Source organism: Sceloporus occidentalis, unplaced genomic scaffold (assembly GCF_023333645.1).
Source record: "Sceloporus occidentalis isolate IW3139 unplaced genomic scaffold, rSceOcc1.0.p SCAF_2, whole genome shotgun sequence".
Lineage (NCBI taxonomy): Eukaryota > Metazoa > Chordata > Lepidosauria > Squamata > Phrynosomatidae > Sceloporus > Sceloporus occidentalis.
This window is the reverse complement of record NW_028316982.1, coordinates 190,295-205,521: the sequence shown is the minus strand read 5'-3', so window position 1 is coordinate 205,521 and position 15,227 is coordinate 190,295.

Here is a 15,227-nt window from a genome sequence, read left to right as displayed (position 1 = left end):
AACTCATAGCTTTTACCATCAGCAGTATCGGTTATAGGGACTTTGGTTGGTTTGCTCCAGAGAATAGGACACAATGCAGCAATGGATATAAGCACCAGGAAAAGAGATGAGGAGGAATGCACTCCCTTGGAAAGTGATAGGACCTCCTTCTTTGGAGGCTGATTTTAAGCAGAGGCTGGATGGCTGTCTGTCACAGGGAGGGCTTTGATGGAGAGTTCCTGCATGGCAGAAGCGGGTTGGACTGGGTGGTTCTTCTTGGGGTCTCTTCCAACTCTAGGATCCTAGGATCCTATAACTGAATTGAGGCCAGTTTGGGACAGTCACTCATAGCAATAGCAATATCAAGGACACTTCTATACTGCTTATTGGTGCGCTTAAGCACTCCCTCAGCGGTTTACAAAGTGTAAGCTATTGCCCCCAACAATCTCATTTTAGCCACCTCCTTGGAAGGATGCAAGCCTGAGTTGAGCTGGAGCCCTTTCACTGGTATTGAACCCGCAACCTTATGGCTTTGAGTGAGTGGCTGCAGTGCAGGCATTGAACCTCTGCGCCACCAGGGCTCCTGATGCGCAAGGGGACCCTGGCGAAGGGGATCCAGTTGGGCTGCATTGGACCCAGTCCAGTTGGGCGCTCTTGCATCTGCACAGATCAGGAATAGGACTGTTTAGCTCCTCAGCGACATACGTAAAGCTGCAATTTTGGAGGTGATAAAAATTCTGGCCTGCCTTTTAATGTACTGAATGGGTGTGCCATACACACATATCCATGCTTCGCCCGTATGAAGTGAAAAGGTAAATTTGTATATCCTGATGTTCCAACTGCAAAATGCAGTCTATGCACGTCTGCTCATAGAATCATAGAATCGTAGAGTTGGAAGAGACCACTAGGGCCCTGATCCAGTCCAACCCCATTCTGCCATGCAGGAAATCCAATTCAAAGCATCCCTGACAGATGGCCATCCAGCCTCTGTTTAAAGACCTCCAAGGAAGGAGACTCTATCACCTTCCGAGGAAGTGCATTCCACTGCCGAACAGCCCTTACTCTCAGGAAGTTCCTCCTAATGTTCAGGTGGAATCTCTTTTCCTGTAGCTTGCATCCATTGCTCCATTGTGTCCTGTTCCCTGGAGCAGCAGAAAACAAGCTTTCTCCCTCCTCAACATGACATCCCTTCAAATATTTAAACAGGGCTATCATATCACCTCTTAACCTTCTCCTCTCCAGGCTAAACATCCCCAGCTCCCTAAGTCCTTCCTCATAGGGCATGGTTTCCAGACCCTTCACCATTTTTGTCGCCCTCCTTTGGACACGCTCCAGTTTCTCAATGTCCTTTTTGAATTGTGGCGCCCAGAACTGGACACAATATTCCAGGTGGGGCCTGACCAGAGCAGAATACAGTGGCACTATTACTTCTCTTGATCTAGACACTATACTTCTATTGATGCAGCCTAAAATAGCATTGGCCTTTTTAGCTGCCGCATCACACTGTTCACTCATGTTCAACTTGTGGTCTACTTGGACTCCTAGATCCCTTTCACACGTAGTTTCATTCAGCCAGGTGTCACCCATCCTATATCTGTGCATTTTATTTTTCCGCCCTAAGTGCAATACCTTACATTTCTCTGTGTTGAATTTCATTTTGTTAGCTTTGGCCCAGCTTTCTAGTCTATTCAGGTCATTTTGAAGCAAGTCTCAATGGGGCTCATTTCCAGGTGGCAGCAAACAGACTTCAGCACCACTGGGCTCAACATGTTTTACATCAGCATCATAATAATAATAATGATAACAACAATAATAATAATTTATTTTTATCCCGCCTCTCCCACAGACATGGAATCCAGTGGGTTTACCCTCTTCTATCCCAACAGAATTTGTCTTAGAGATTCGTGGTTGCTTCCAACATTGAACCGTCTATTATCCCCTCTGTTGTAAACCGCTCGGATTCCCAGTGATTGGGCGGTATGTAAATAAATCCTATTATTATTATTATTATTATTATTATTATTATTATTATGTTTGTTTCCTGTACTCTTAGAAAGGATAATATGGTATTTTGCAGTTTTATGACTGAATATATGGGATGATTCCCAAGTGGCCTGTTTTATTTATTTATTTGTTTATTTGTTTATTTATTTATTTATTTATTTATTTATTTATTATTTCTATAGCGCTGTAGATTTGCACAGCGCTGTACATAAAACAATAAATATGTAAGAGTAAACCTGCCTCTGGCGTACAATCTAAGAAATAATAGGATAATACATATAAAATACATAGCAATACAGGAAATGGTTCAATAAAACAGGCAACAAAAAAGAACATCAAATAGCAAGTGACAATCATGCAATGCCTGGGAACGCTTCTCTGAACAGGACAGAGAAGAGTCCTTTGGCTGCTGCTCCTGCCAAGGAAGGAACTGTCCATCAATGAAAAGGAGGGTCTCTGGGGAGCCAGGCTTGCCTTCTCTCGCCCATTCTTCCCTCCTTTGGGAGCCCAGAGGTGGCCGACATGGTCCTTTGTCTCCTCAGACAAAGCCAGCTTTCTGCTCCGGTGGCTCCAAACAAGGCTCTCCATTAACTCTGGCCTTGCCTCAGCCGCACGTGCAACAAAGGGCCCGACACGGCGCCCGGCCCCCCGACAAGCCGGGCAACAAAGGGGCGAGGGTTCCCCCAGCCAGAATCATGCGCTCGGTGTCAGTGCATACATTTACCTACCTCAGAGGCCATTGAGGGCTGCTCAGGCAGAAGAAGGTCAACATGGGCGGCGGGGCAGAGGTAGCCATGACAGCCAAGAAGGGGGGCGCGGGGCTTTTGGAAGCCCCCCAAGGACTGGAGGGTGCCCTGGGACTCCACAAGGGTAGAGAAGCAAGGCCCCAGAGCAAAGGGAGCAACACGGTGATGAAGAAAGGCACACAGAGCGAGAACAAGCAAACATTTGGGGGTTTGCACAGAGGATTAAGATGTGGCAAGCGGAGAATAATATACTAATAATAAATCATTTATTTCTAGCCCGCTTTTCCATGAGATCAAGGCGGGTTACAACTTCATAGAGCAACAAACGATAAATATCAACAATACAGTATAAAACAAAATCAGAGATTAAAACAAGGAATTAAAAACACAGATTAAAAACCTTACAAAATCTAGCCAAAGTGCAGGTGCAAAAGGAGGGGGGGAGAAAAAGCGATTACAACTGGGGGAAAGCTTGTTCGAAGAGAAAGGTTTTGAGTCTCTTCCTGAATTGGTTGAGGGAGGGGGTCGAGCGGAGCTCTTTGGGAAGCGAATTCCATAACTGTGGGGCTGAGATAGAAAATGCTCTCTGTGCAGTGGAAGAGCGTTTCAAGGGTGGAACTCTCAGAAATTGCTTCCCAGTTGACCTGAGTGTGCGGGGCGGACTATATGGGGAGAGGCAGTCCTCCAAGTACCCTGGGCCCAAGCCATTTAGGGCTTTATAGGTTATAACCAACACCTTGTATTGGGCTCGGAAGCAAATGGGCAGCCAGTGTAGATCTTGCAGAATAGGTGTTATATGGTTAGCCCTGGAACATCCAGTGACCAGTCTTGCTGCCATATTCTGAACCAATTGCAGCTTCCAAGTTTGGTACAAGGGTTGCCCCATGTAGAGCGCATTACAGAAATCCAAACGAGAGGTTACCAGAGCATGTACCACCATTTCAAGGTCCCTCTGGCCCAGGTAGGGTCGCAGCTGGCGTATCAGCCGAAGCTGATAACAGGCGCTTCTGACCGTCGCATCCACCTGAGAAGTCAGGTGGAGCGATGAGTCCAAAAGCACCCCCAGACTGCGAACTGAGTCCTTCAGGGGGAGCGTGACCCCATTCAGGACAGGTGGACAAATATCCATCCCTGGGCCAGGGGAACCTATCACGAGTACTTCTGTTTTCTCTGGATTCAAGCTGAGTCTGTTTTCCCTCATCCAGCCCATTACTGACTCCAGACAGGCATCTAGAGGAGAGATGCCATCCCTGGTCACTGCATCAGTCGGAGACACAGAGAAGCATATTTGGGTGTCATCAGCGTACTAATAACACCGCGCCCCGTGTCTCCGGATGATCTCTCCCAGTGGTTTCATGTAAATGTTGAATAGCATGGGGGACAAAATCGCTCCTTGAGGGACACCAGATGTAAGGGCCCTATATCGGAGCAGACGTCCCCCAGCTGCACCAACTGGAATCTGCCTGAGAGGTAGGAATGGAACCACTGGAGCGCAGTGCCCCCGATTCCTAACTCCCCCAGGCGCTCCAGAGGATACCATGGTCAATGGTATTGAAAGCCGCTGAGATGTCCAAGAGCACTAACAGGGACACTCTACCCCTGTCCATGCCCAGACGGAGATCATCGACTAAGGCGACCATGGCAGTCTCAACTCCATAGCCCGCCCGGAACCCAGTTTGAAATGGGTCTAGATAATCAGTATCATCCAAGATCGATTGAAGCTGGAGTGCAACCGCCCTCTCGATCACCTTCCCCAAAAAAGGCAATAACGATACAGGCCGATAATTGTTATGCAACAGGAGATCAAGGGAGGGCTTTTTTAACAATGGTTTTACAATGGCCAATTTCAAACTAGCTGGAAAGTGCCCTTCCTTGAGTGATGTATTAATTATATGTGTAACATGGATGTTACTACCGGTCCCCCCTGAGCCGCTAGCCATGAGGGACAGGGATCGAGAGAGCAAGTCATTTTCCTAACACTTCCAAGGATCTTGTCCATGTCCTTGGTATTCACAGACTCAAAGTGATCCAGTACAATTGAGTCCACGGAGTCTCTGGAGACCTCTACTCTGGTTTCTGAAGAAATACTGGCGTCAAGATCGGCCCTTATCCGAGAGGTTTTATCCACAAAGAAGTTGTCAAATTCGTCACAGCAGGCTTTGGATGGTTCCAGAATAGAGTTCAGGGAGGAGGGTAGCTGAGTAAGCTCCCTCACTACCCTGAACAGCTCTGCCGGACGCGACTCCGTGGACGCGATACGCGCAGAAAAGAATGAATTCTTTGCTGCACTTATCGCCACTCCATAGGCCTCCAAAAGAGAGTCTAGGAGTGCCTTGTCGGCTAAGTCCTGATGTCTCCGCCATTTGCGCTCTAGTCGTCGCAGAACCCGCTTCCTGGCCCGAAGATCTTCCAAGTACCAGGGCTGTTTTTTGGAAGCAGGCCTGAGAGGACGCTTGGGAGCGATACTGTGTATAGCCCTGGAGAGATCAGTATCCCAGATGTTTGTCAGGGCATCAACAGAATCACCGTCAGTGCCAACCAAATACCCCTCTAGGGCTTCTTGGAACCTTTTGGGTTCCATCAGCCTTCAAGGGTGGACCATTCTAGTAGGTCCGCCACCCCCAGGGGAGGGTTGGGTAGATGCCTTGAATTTAGCCTCAACCAGGAAATGGTCTGTCCATGACAGAGCGGAAATATTAGTTACTTCCGCCCACGGAATCTCCATGTCCGTGCAAAAGACCATATCAAGCGTATTACCAGCAGAATGCGTGGGCCCTGAGACCAATTGAGATAGGCCCATGGCAGTCATGGTACCCATGAACTCGCGAGCCGCACCGGTTGGACTGTGGCTGGCCTCGAAAGGGATGTTGAGGTCCCCCAGGACGAGAAGCCTAGGGGACTCCAACACCAAGGGAGATTATCGCACTGCGTTCTGAGACCGTTCTCATCCCGTGATGAGAACGGAACGCATTTGAGTATACCGCACGTATGTGTTCCAATCGGGTTCTCAGAACGCTTAAATGTGTTCCAAATGTGTTCCAGGAGGGTACAGATATGAATGTGTTCCCAGAGAGCTGAAACGTGATGAGAACGTTCCAACAGAGGTGTGTGCGATATTCTTATCTGTTCTCAAATCCGTTCTCTCATTCCTCCGTCTCCTGATTGGCTGAAAGAATGACAGGCAGGGAGGGAGGCAGGCAGGCGAGCGACTGCAGTGAGGGAAGGTGTGTGTGTGTGAGGGGGGAAAGAAGGAGGGAGGGAAGGGAGGAAAGTTGGGACAAGTGAGAGAAGAGGAAAGAAGGGAAAGAGAGAGAAAGAGAGAGGGAAACAGGGGGGCCAGAGCAGAGAGCAAGAGGGAAAGGGTCTGGCTGCTTCTGCGGGGGCCTCTAGTGTCATGTCCAGCGGGGCTCCTGTGCTGGCAGCCTGCAGGAGGCAAGGATGGCAGAGATGCCCAGGACCTTCTCCTCCTTCCCTCCAGGAAGGAACCCACGAAAGCTCCTCTGTTTGGAGCAACACACAAAAGCAAGCAAACAACTCCCAGAATTCCATAGCAAAGAGCCAGACAAGAATTAAAGCGGGGAGGGAAGCTCACAGGCCCCACCTGGAATATTGTGTCCAGTTCTGGGCACTACAATTCAAAAAGGAGCGTGTCCAAAGGAGGGCGACTAAAATGGTGAAAGGTCTGGAAACCATGCCCTACAAGGAACGACTTAAGGAGCTGGGGATGTTTAGCCTGGAGAAGAGAAGATTAAGAGGTGATATGATAGCCCTGTTTAAATATTTGAAGGGATGTCACATTGATGAGGGAGCAAGCTTGTTTTCTGCTGCTCCAGAGAACAGGACCCAATGGAGCAATGGATGCAAGCTCCAGGAAAAGAGATTCCAGCTCAACAGTCGGAGGAACTTCTAGGTCTGGAAACCAAGCCCTACGAGCAGCAACTTAGGGAGAAGAGAAGGTTAAGAGGGGATATGAGAGCCCTGTTTAAATACTTGAAGGGATGTCACATTGAGGAGGGAGCAAGCTTGTTTTCTGCTACTCCAGAGAACAGGACCCAATGGAGCAATGGATGCAAGCTCCAGGAAAAGAGATTCCAGCTCAACAGTCGGAGGAACTTCTAGGTCTGGAAACCAAGCCCTACGAGCAGCAACTTAGGGAGAAGAGAAGGTTAAGAGGGGATATGATAGCCCTGTTTAAATATTTGAAGGGATGTCACATTGATGAGGGAGCAAGCTTGTTTTCTGCTGCTCCAGAGAACAGGACCCGGAGCAATGGATGCAAGCTCCAGGAAAAGAGATCCCACTTCAATATTAGGAGGAACTTCCTGAGAGTAAGGGCTGTTCGACAGTGGAACACACTCTTTCCTCAGAGTGTAGTGGAGTCTCCTTCCTTGGAGGTCTTTAAGCAGAGGCTGGATGGCCATCTGTCGGGGATGCTTTGATTGAGATTTCCTGCATGGCAGAATGGGGTTGGACTGGATGGCCCTTGGGGTCTCTTCCAACTCTATGATTCTATGATTCTATGAAGGCACACATTACATGCGCACACACACAGGAGGCAAAAGGCTGACAAGCAGCCAAATGGGGAATTGGGATGACAGCAGAGGACTCTTCTTTTCTAACCGGTTTAAAGAGCTGCTATGGCTGCCGGGGCTCTGCCCTTGGCCCAGTCCCCTCCCTGGCAACTTGCTTTTCTTCGGCTTGAAGAGACCTGCATGGAGCTCCTCGTTCTTCCCAGCCTTGCAAAGGAGGTTTGGGATGCAACTTGCAAAGCTCATCTCTCCCCATTTCTCTTTCTCCCTGCCTTCCTCCCGATCCCTCCTTCTTCCCTCCCTTCCCTCCCTCCTCCTTTCCCCCCTCTCTCTCTCTCACACACACCCCTTCCCTCACTGCAGTCACTCGCCTGCCTGCTTCCCTGCCTCCCTGCCTGTCATTCTTTCAGCCAATCAGGAGACGGAGGCGGCCTTGGTGGAATATGTTCTCGGAACAGTTTCAGGAATCGCTGTGCGGTAAAATGCAGTTCTGATCACGTTCTGATCACGTTCTAGTTTACTAATGCAGTAATATCTGTTCCAGGAACGTTCTCATCACGTGATGATAGGAACGTTCTCAGAACGCAGTGCGATAATCTCCGAGCTGTGTCAGCTCGGCCAGGGAGTCTGTTAGCGCACCGGGTGGCCAGTAGACCAACAGGATCCCTAAACTGTCTCTGGCCTTCAGGGTCAGGTAAATACACTCAATATGGATAGTTTGCCGGACACGGTTCCTGGTTAAGGAAAGGGTGTTCTTATGAATCAAGGCAACACCCCCCCCCCCCGCCCACCTAACCTGGTCTGGTCCTTAACTGAGAACCCACCCGGCAGGCAGGGCCTGAGCCCACACAGCTTCGCTTTCAGGCCCAAGCCAGGTCTCAGTGATGCAAGCCAGGTCACAGCTCTTGTCTTCCAATAGATTGTAGATTATGTGGGTCTTGTTTTTTACGGACCTGGCATTGCACAGGAGCAGAGACAAGGTTTGTGGTACAGTTGGGCTGACCCTCAGATCTCTTTGGTTAGGAGAGTGGATGGAAGGAGAGATAGATATTAAGCATCGATCTCGCCTTCCGAACTGACTCCACTCTCCTACCGCTATATCTCCCCCTGCCCCACACAACTCCAATTGGAGCCCCGCTCACCTCAAAACCATCACCCAACATCTCCCCCGACTGCAAGCTTCCTACACCCAAAGACATCCCCCCCAAGCAACCTGGTAGCAGGGAATAGATACTGTTCAATCATTCCACTGCTCCGACACAGCTAGCAAACTCCCTCCCCTAACGCCCTTAAGAGGCTGTGCAAATGCACAGTCCGAAGGCGGCTTCCCTGGGCCGGTGCGCAGATGCGCAGACTTACACCCGAACCCAGAGAGCGCTGCTGGGTTTGCAAAAGCTCTCCAGGCCCTGAGGAAGGGACCCTTCAAGCAAAAGGGAAGGACAGGGGAGCTGCTGATGAAGGGTCCACAAAAAGGGCTGCCCCTTCCTCCTCATGTGTGGCTGGCCATCCTTTTCTCCCAGTGTACCAGGGACTGGCACCACATTTGTGCCCCTTGGACACAACTGTCTCTTCCTTTTCTGGAAACGTGATGGGGACCAGGAGGAACCATGGCAGCCACAGGCCTTTGAATAGCTTGGCAGAGGGGTTTGGGTGCTGGAGGCTGTGGAGGCGCTGCCCGTCCCAGGAGAAGGACCCAGGGAGAGGTTTGGGGCCGCAGGGCTGGCTGGAGGGCCTCCATGTGGGACATGGGACCAAGGCGTCGCCTTTCCCTTGCACACATCCACATCCGATGCATCTCTAGAAGATACCTGCAGCCCTGGCAACTGGCTGCTGTAGGCTCTGCTTCTGCTGTAGGCAGCAGAAATGCCTACAACCCTAGAAGATGTCTGCAAGCCTGGCAAGGGGATGGAGGCGGCACACATGTTCCCAGTCACATCTCCATGAGTCCATTGCTTGGACCAGGGGTAGGCAACCGTTTTGAGCCGGGGGCCGGGTTGCTGTCCCTCAGACAACTGGGGGGCCGAAGCCAAAAAATAAATAATTAAATATTTTTTCCCAAAATAAATAAATAAATAAATAAATAAATCGGGACAAATGTAGGACAAAATTTTCAAATGGAGGACACTTTTATAAAAATGGAGGACACGCAAAAAAATTGCTGATTTTTAAAAAAATGTTAATATAAATGCATGTTTCGGAGCCTTCTATAGACAGTTGCCCCCCTTGCCTGCCGCTTGCCCCCCCTTGCCCGCCTCCTCCTGATAGGCCAAAGGCCCCACGCCCTCAGGAGAGAGGCCAAAGGCTACGGCGGCAATCGGTGGCAGGACCGGGCTGGGGCCGGTCCCAAGGCCTTGCCGAGCCACATTCAGCCCGCAGGCCGCAGGTTGCCTACCCCTGGCTTGGACACATGGAGAGGTGGCACTTGCCTCTTGGTACCCGGCGTGATCCTGACTCTGGCACATTCCACATACCACCATTGCCGCCACCACCCTTGCCACCATCCCAAAAGTAGCATCAGGGCTGAAGCCCCAGGGCCCTGGGTCCATCCAAGCCTCAGCTGAAAGCTTCATGTGAAAAGAGGGAGTCCTGGGTTTTTTCCAGGCATCTGTTCTTGGGGGTCTCCCCCAAGTTTGCTGGGTGAGTTTGCAATCCACCTCCCTGGGGACCCCTAGAGATGGCAGAGCAGGGCTGTCCAAAGTAATGCAAGCTGGCCTGGCCGTGTCCAGAGTCACCAGGGAGCTCTGCCCAGGCTGACCGCTTCCAGCTGCTGTGGGATCCCTTAGCGGGGGTAAGGCTGAAGCCCCAGTTGCCAATCCCAATTTAAGCCAAACTGCATCAGGGATCATCTCTCGTTTGCGACATGCCTCTCGTGCCAGCCTGGGGGCCTTGGCATCCCTTCGGTCTGGGCGCTGAGCAGCGTCTGCTTTCAATGCGGAGGGGAAATTCAAGCAGGTGCCAAATTCTGGGCGAAATGGAGACCTGAGGAAGGGGAGGGGGACGGGGCCCCCAACTTAGCGGTTGTCTTAAGGGAAGCCTATAGGGCTGCTCTGGAGGAGGAGGAGGCTGGAGGGGTGGCAGGTGCCTGGGGTGGGGGTCTGCTCCTGCCCAGGAGAACCTGAGAAGTGTGCCTGGATTAGCCCAGTGCTCTTCACCTGCTGCCCATCCGTCACCCGGGGCCAGTCGCATGGGGCTCATGTGGGTCTCCCTCCACAAGGCCAGGCATCGTGCCACATGGTCTCAGCAGCACAGGATGTGAGCAAAGTTAGCAGTCTCTTTGGCTCTCAAGCCTCCAGGGATTTAATCAGAGGGAGCTGCAGTGCAGACTAGTCTCAGAGGGTGGCCAGCAGGCTTATGGGCAGATGCGTCCATGGGCCTCCAAGCCACCTGTTGACTTATGATGACCCTATGGATTCTGTAGGGTTTGCTTAAGCCAGGAATCCCCAGGGGTGATTCCTTCCCCTGAAATATCACCTAAAGTATCTGGGCAGTGTCCCATCCAAGTACTAACCAGAGCTGACTTGCTTAGCTTCCAAGACCAGACAAGACCTGGTGCCTTCGGGGTGTTTAGACTCTGATATATTCTATGAGTACGTTGCCTGTCCAATTATGGCCTCTCCGTGGAGATTTCATGGAGATTTCTTAGGCAAGGGATCCCCAGAGGTGGTTTTGCCAGTTCCTCTGAAAAAGGGCCTAAAAGCACCAGGGATTCCTTGGGGGTCTCCCATCCTTGTCCCATACATTTCATAGATGCAAACCAGGACACTGTGGCCAAGCGAGACCAAAGGACCAAGCGGGAAAGTGGACACCGGAGAGGGAAACTGGGGCATTGCCAAAGCAGCTGAGAAAGTGGCAGAGGATGAATGAGAACGGTCCCTGCCAGACTGGGACCATTGGAGGGCATGGTGGTGATGGTCAAGCGGTCATAAAGGAGAGGTGCACAAAGGCCCTTCCTTTCAGTCACGCCGCGTCTTGGAAATGGCCAGCCCTGTTTCCTTTCAATATTAATTGGAGGCCCCACTTAAGTTTTTATTCTGGCAAGCTTAATAAAAAGGCTTTTCATGGCTAATGGCAGAGGAGAGCAGCTCCCAGCAAGATTGCTGCAAATGGACTATAATTAACACCTTCAGGAGGGAGAGGGAGGCATATGCTTATGCACACGCACACCGGCACACATCTGCACAAGTGCACCTTTTGAAAAGGCGATTAAGAGCCTCAGAGAATGGAGAGGAAGGAGGCAGGGCTGCATTTGGTGGAACCAAAGGAAACAGAGCATAGAGGTGGCCTGGCCTTAACTGTCCAGCCGGCCGGAGGGCTGACCCCTCCTGGGTCTTGGCCATACCTTTTGCAGAGGAGGCCTTTTGGCAAGGGCAGCCAGTAGCCCACTGGCCGCCATGGTCCGCAATGGCCTCTGCAGTGCCAGGGCTGTGGCTTGGCTTTGACTCCGAGGAGCAATTAAAGGCAGGGCTGGAGCAGGCAGGGAAGCCATGGAGGACCTCAGCCTTCAGCATGATAAACAGCCGCAGGCAGGGAGGTGGCCAGCTGCCCATTAATCTGGCTGATCACCTTGAAAGATGGCTTGTTTTATTTGGTAATTAAGTGGTTATCAGAGGAGGAGGAGGAGGGAGAAGAGGAAGGAGAAAGTGGCCCAAGTGTGTGGAGCAGCCATCCGACCGACCAACCAACCAGCAGATATTAAGATGCAGCTGGAGGGTCCCTTTCACCCCCCCATCTCTCTCTCTTTCTCTCTTTCTCTCAAGAGAGAGCCTGCAGTCCTGGGCTTTTCAATTATGGCAGTTAGCAAATGCTGAAAAATGGCCTTCGAACTCTGTCAGGGAAAGCCCCAGAGCCAGGCCCTCAGGATGATGCTAATTGCCTTCAGGTGAGGCAGAGCGGGGTTTCAGGCATACAATCCCCCCCCCCCCCCCGCAACCACTGAGATTTATTTAGGGACTCAGGCGCTGCGAGTGTTAAAGTGAACCAAGTGCCAAGAGACCGCCAGACCTTTCCACACACGCAGCTGCCAAGCTGGGCTGCCCTTGCACGCCTTCGAGTCATTTCGGACTTACGGCAACCCTAAGGTCACCCTATCTTGGGGTTTTCTTGGCCAGATTTGTTCAGAGGGAGAGTGCCATTTCCATCCCGAGGCTGAGAGAGTGTGACTTGCCCAAGGCTGCCCAGTGTGTTTCCATGGCCAAGCATCCAGAGCCATAGTCCACAGCTCAGACCGCTTGCTATGGGTCCCACATGGACCCAGGCATTGTCCATCTTGCATCCGTGCATCTGGCAATTCTTGCCTAGATGAGTGCCTAGCATTTATCCCTCTAGGAAGTGGTTCTGTCAGCTCCCACCCAATTCTCCAATCTGCCCAGGCCTCTTGGGCCTTGATTCTGCCTTCGAGGCCTTTGCTGCTGAAGGGCCACCTGCAGATTGGATGACCGTCCCATCGACTGCTTTGGGCCAGTCATACTGGGCACCCCACTGGTCACGCCTCTCCAGGACAAAGAGGAGCTACTGATGGGTGCTCTCTGGGTCCAGCTGGCCAGCTATAAACTCACCTGGCAGTCGCATGGTCTAGCCCACATTTGACCCGCTTGACTGGATACCATGGGCGACCTTGTCAAAAGCCTTACTGAAATCAAGGTATACTACATCCACAGCATTCTCCTGATCTGTCAAGCCGAACATATGAATATGGGTCCAGGAACATCAGGGGGGGCTTCATGGGGGTCAAATAAGGTTTTTCTTACCCGAGCAGGACCTGCCTCTTTCTCTCCCGTTCCAGCCCCATCATGCCCCAAAGAAGTCCCTCAGTACAACCACTGCCATGTGCCTCAACCTTGGAGGCTTGCACGCTTTGTGTGCATGGGACGGAAGCAGTGGCCACTTGGGAAAACTCGGCTGAATTTTAAAGGCTGTCGGCTGTGGCTCCGCTTCCCCTTTGGCTCCTTGTGACTCAAGAGTAGCGCTTTGCATGTCTGGACATCCCAGAAAGGCAGGGCAAAGGCATGGCCACTTTCACCTGGTCCTTTGTGAGAGCGAAAGGGACCCCTGTGCCTACCGCCTCCTCAGTTGCCCACTCATCCCCTTCTGGCTGCCCCCCAAATGCAAACAATGGGGCTGTGGCTTTGTTGTGGGAACAGCACAGGGCAAGCAGGGCCTCCCCTTCTTCAATGCCACCTCCGGATCTGCACACTGCGGCCCTTGTTTCCCCCCAAAAGCATTGGAGATGTGCCTGCGTTCCCCAAAGACAGCAGACGAAGGCCACCAGCTGCTTTAGGGCTCAAAGGGAAGAGAGAGACAAGGAAGGCGCTTGGCCCCAAATGTACTCCCCAGAGAAAGCAACAGCATCAATGAAGAGGAGACAGGAGGCCAGGGAAGGGGACCAATGGTGCATTCATTTCAAGAAGAGCGATGATGGTGGGCACAGGGTCAGCGGTGCCCAGCCTGCATCTCTTGGTGCTTCACCACAACGCCAGGCCCATGGCAATGAAGGGGACAGAGAGACCCTCTCTGTCTGTCCACTGGCTGTCATGGTCAAGATTACAGCCGTACCCAGGTCCCTATGCCACAGAAAAGAAGAGCAGTTCAGTACATTTCAGGAAAAGTATTTACCTAGATCTCACCATATATGCATGAGTGAAATGCAACAGCCAGGTTTGGCAAGCCTTGCCTTAGCAGACCAAAGCATTTTGAACCTTCTAGGGGCCATCTTCTTCGTCCAGGAGAGAAGTGACCAGTGAGGTGTCCAGTGGGTTTCGGTCCTGGGCCCAGTTTGCTATTCAGCCTCTTTATCAATGTCTTGAAGGAATAGAGTGCATGCTTATCAGATTTGCAGATGACACCAAATGAGGAGTAGCAGCTAATGCCCCAGAGGAGAGGATCAGCATTCAAAGTGCAGTGCCTTACATTTCTCCCTGCGGAAATCCATTTTGCTTGCTTTGGCCCAGCCTGCCATCCCTCACAGAACCAGGGCAGGAGGAAGACTGGGCTCAATGGCCGAAGGCATCCGGATCCGCTGGAGGAGTGCGGCTGAGGTCTTGCGCAGACTCCTTCTTGCAAAGCACCTTCCTCCCATCAGCATCTGCTTTCCTTACCCTCTCATGCTTGAGAGAAGCCATGGCAGAAGGCAGGCGGAGGGCCCTTTTGCATCTGGCTCTGTTTTGGAGGCCCTGGCGGCCCTTTTCTAGGGGCAGAGCAAACATCCAGGACCCTCCGCGGCTGGCCCCTGTTTGCACAGGAGCCACGGGGACAAAAGGGGACAAGGCTATTAGCTGCCTGTCCAAGAGGGGACATCCAAGGCTCAAGATGTTAGGTCAATATTTGCCCCAAGATGGCAGGGGCCTTGGGCTGACAAGGATGGCTCACTCTGCCTTCCAGCGTCTCCAGCCCAACCAAAAGGAACCGGCAAGAGGACAAGAACGCGGTTCCCGCAGAGGCAATGGATGGGAGACCTGGTCCTGATTGGGTTTTGAGAGCCTTCCTTGGGGGTCCCTTCCACCACGGATCCCACCCAAAGGGCCAGGCGCAGCTGGAGGACATGAGGGAAGAGGGTCTCCGGAGGGCAGCCAGAGGCCTCTGTGTCAGTGGAGATGGAACAGGACCCAATGGAGCAATGGATGCAAGCAGTCTCTTCCAATTCTAGGATTCTATGATTCTATGAGATGGTGAGTCCGTTCTGGGTTTTAGTCTGAACTTGGGAGCAGCCAACATGCCAATCCCCAGCTCCAGAATGGAAAGCTTTTAAGCTTCAGACCAAAAACTGGTGCAGACTCAGCAGCCCCACTGACTTCAGGCCAAAAGCAGCAGTGTGCTCCATGGAGGGAGCCAGGGATTTGAACCCGGCTAGGAGAGAGGAGCGTGGCCTAGTGGTCTGAGTGTTTGAATCTGGAGACCAGGGTGTGATTTCCCAATGCCAAGAGAGTGCCTACACTGTAGAAATAATGCAGTTTGACACCACTTTGACATCCTA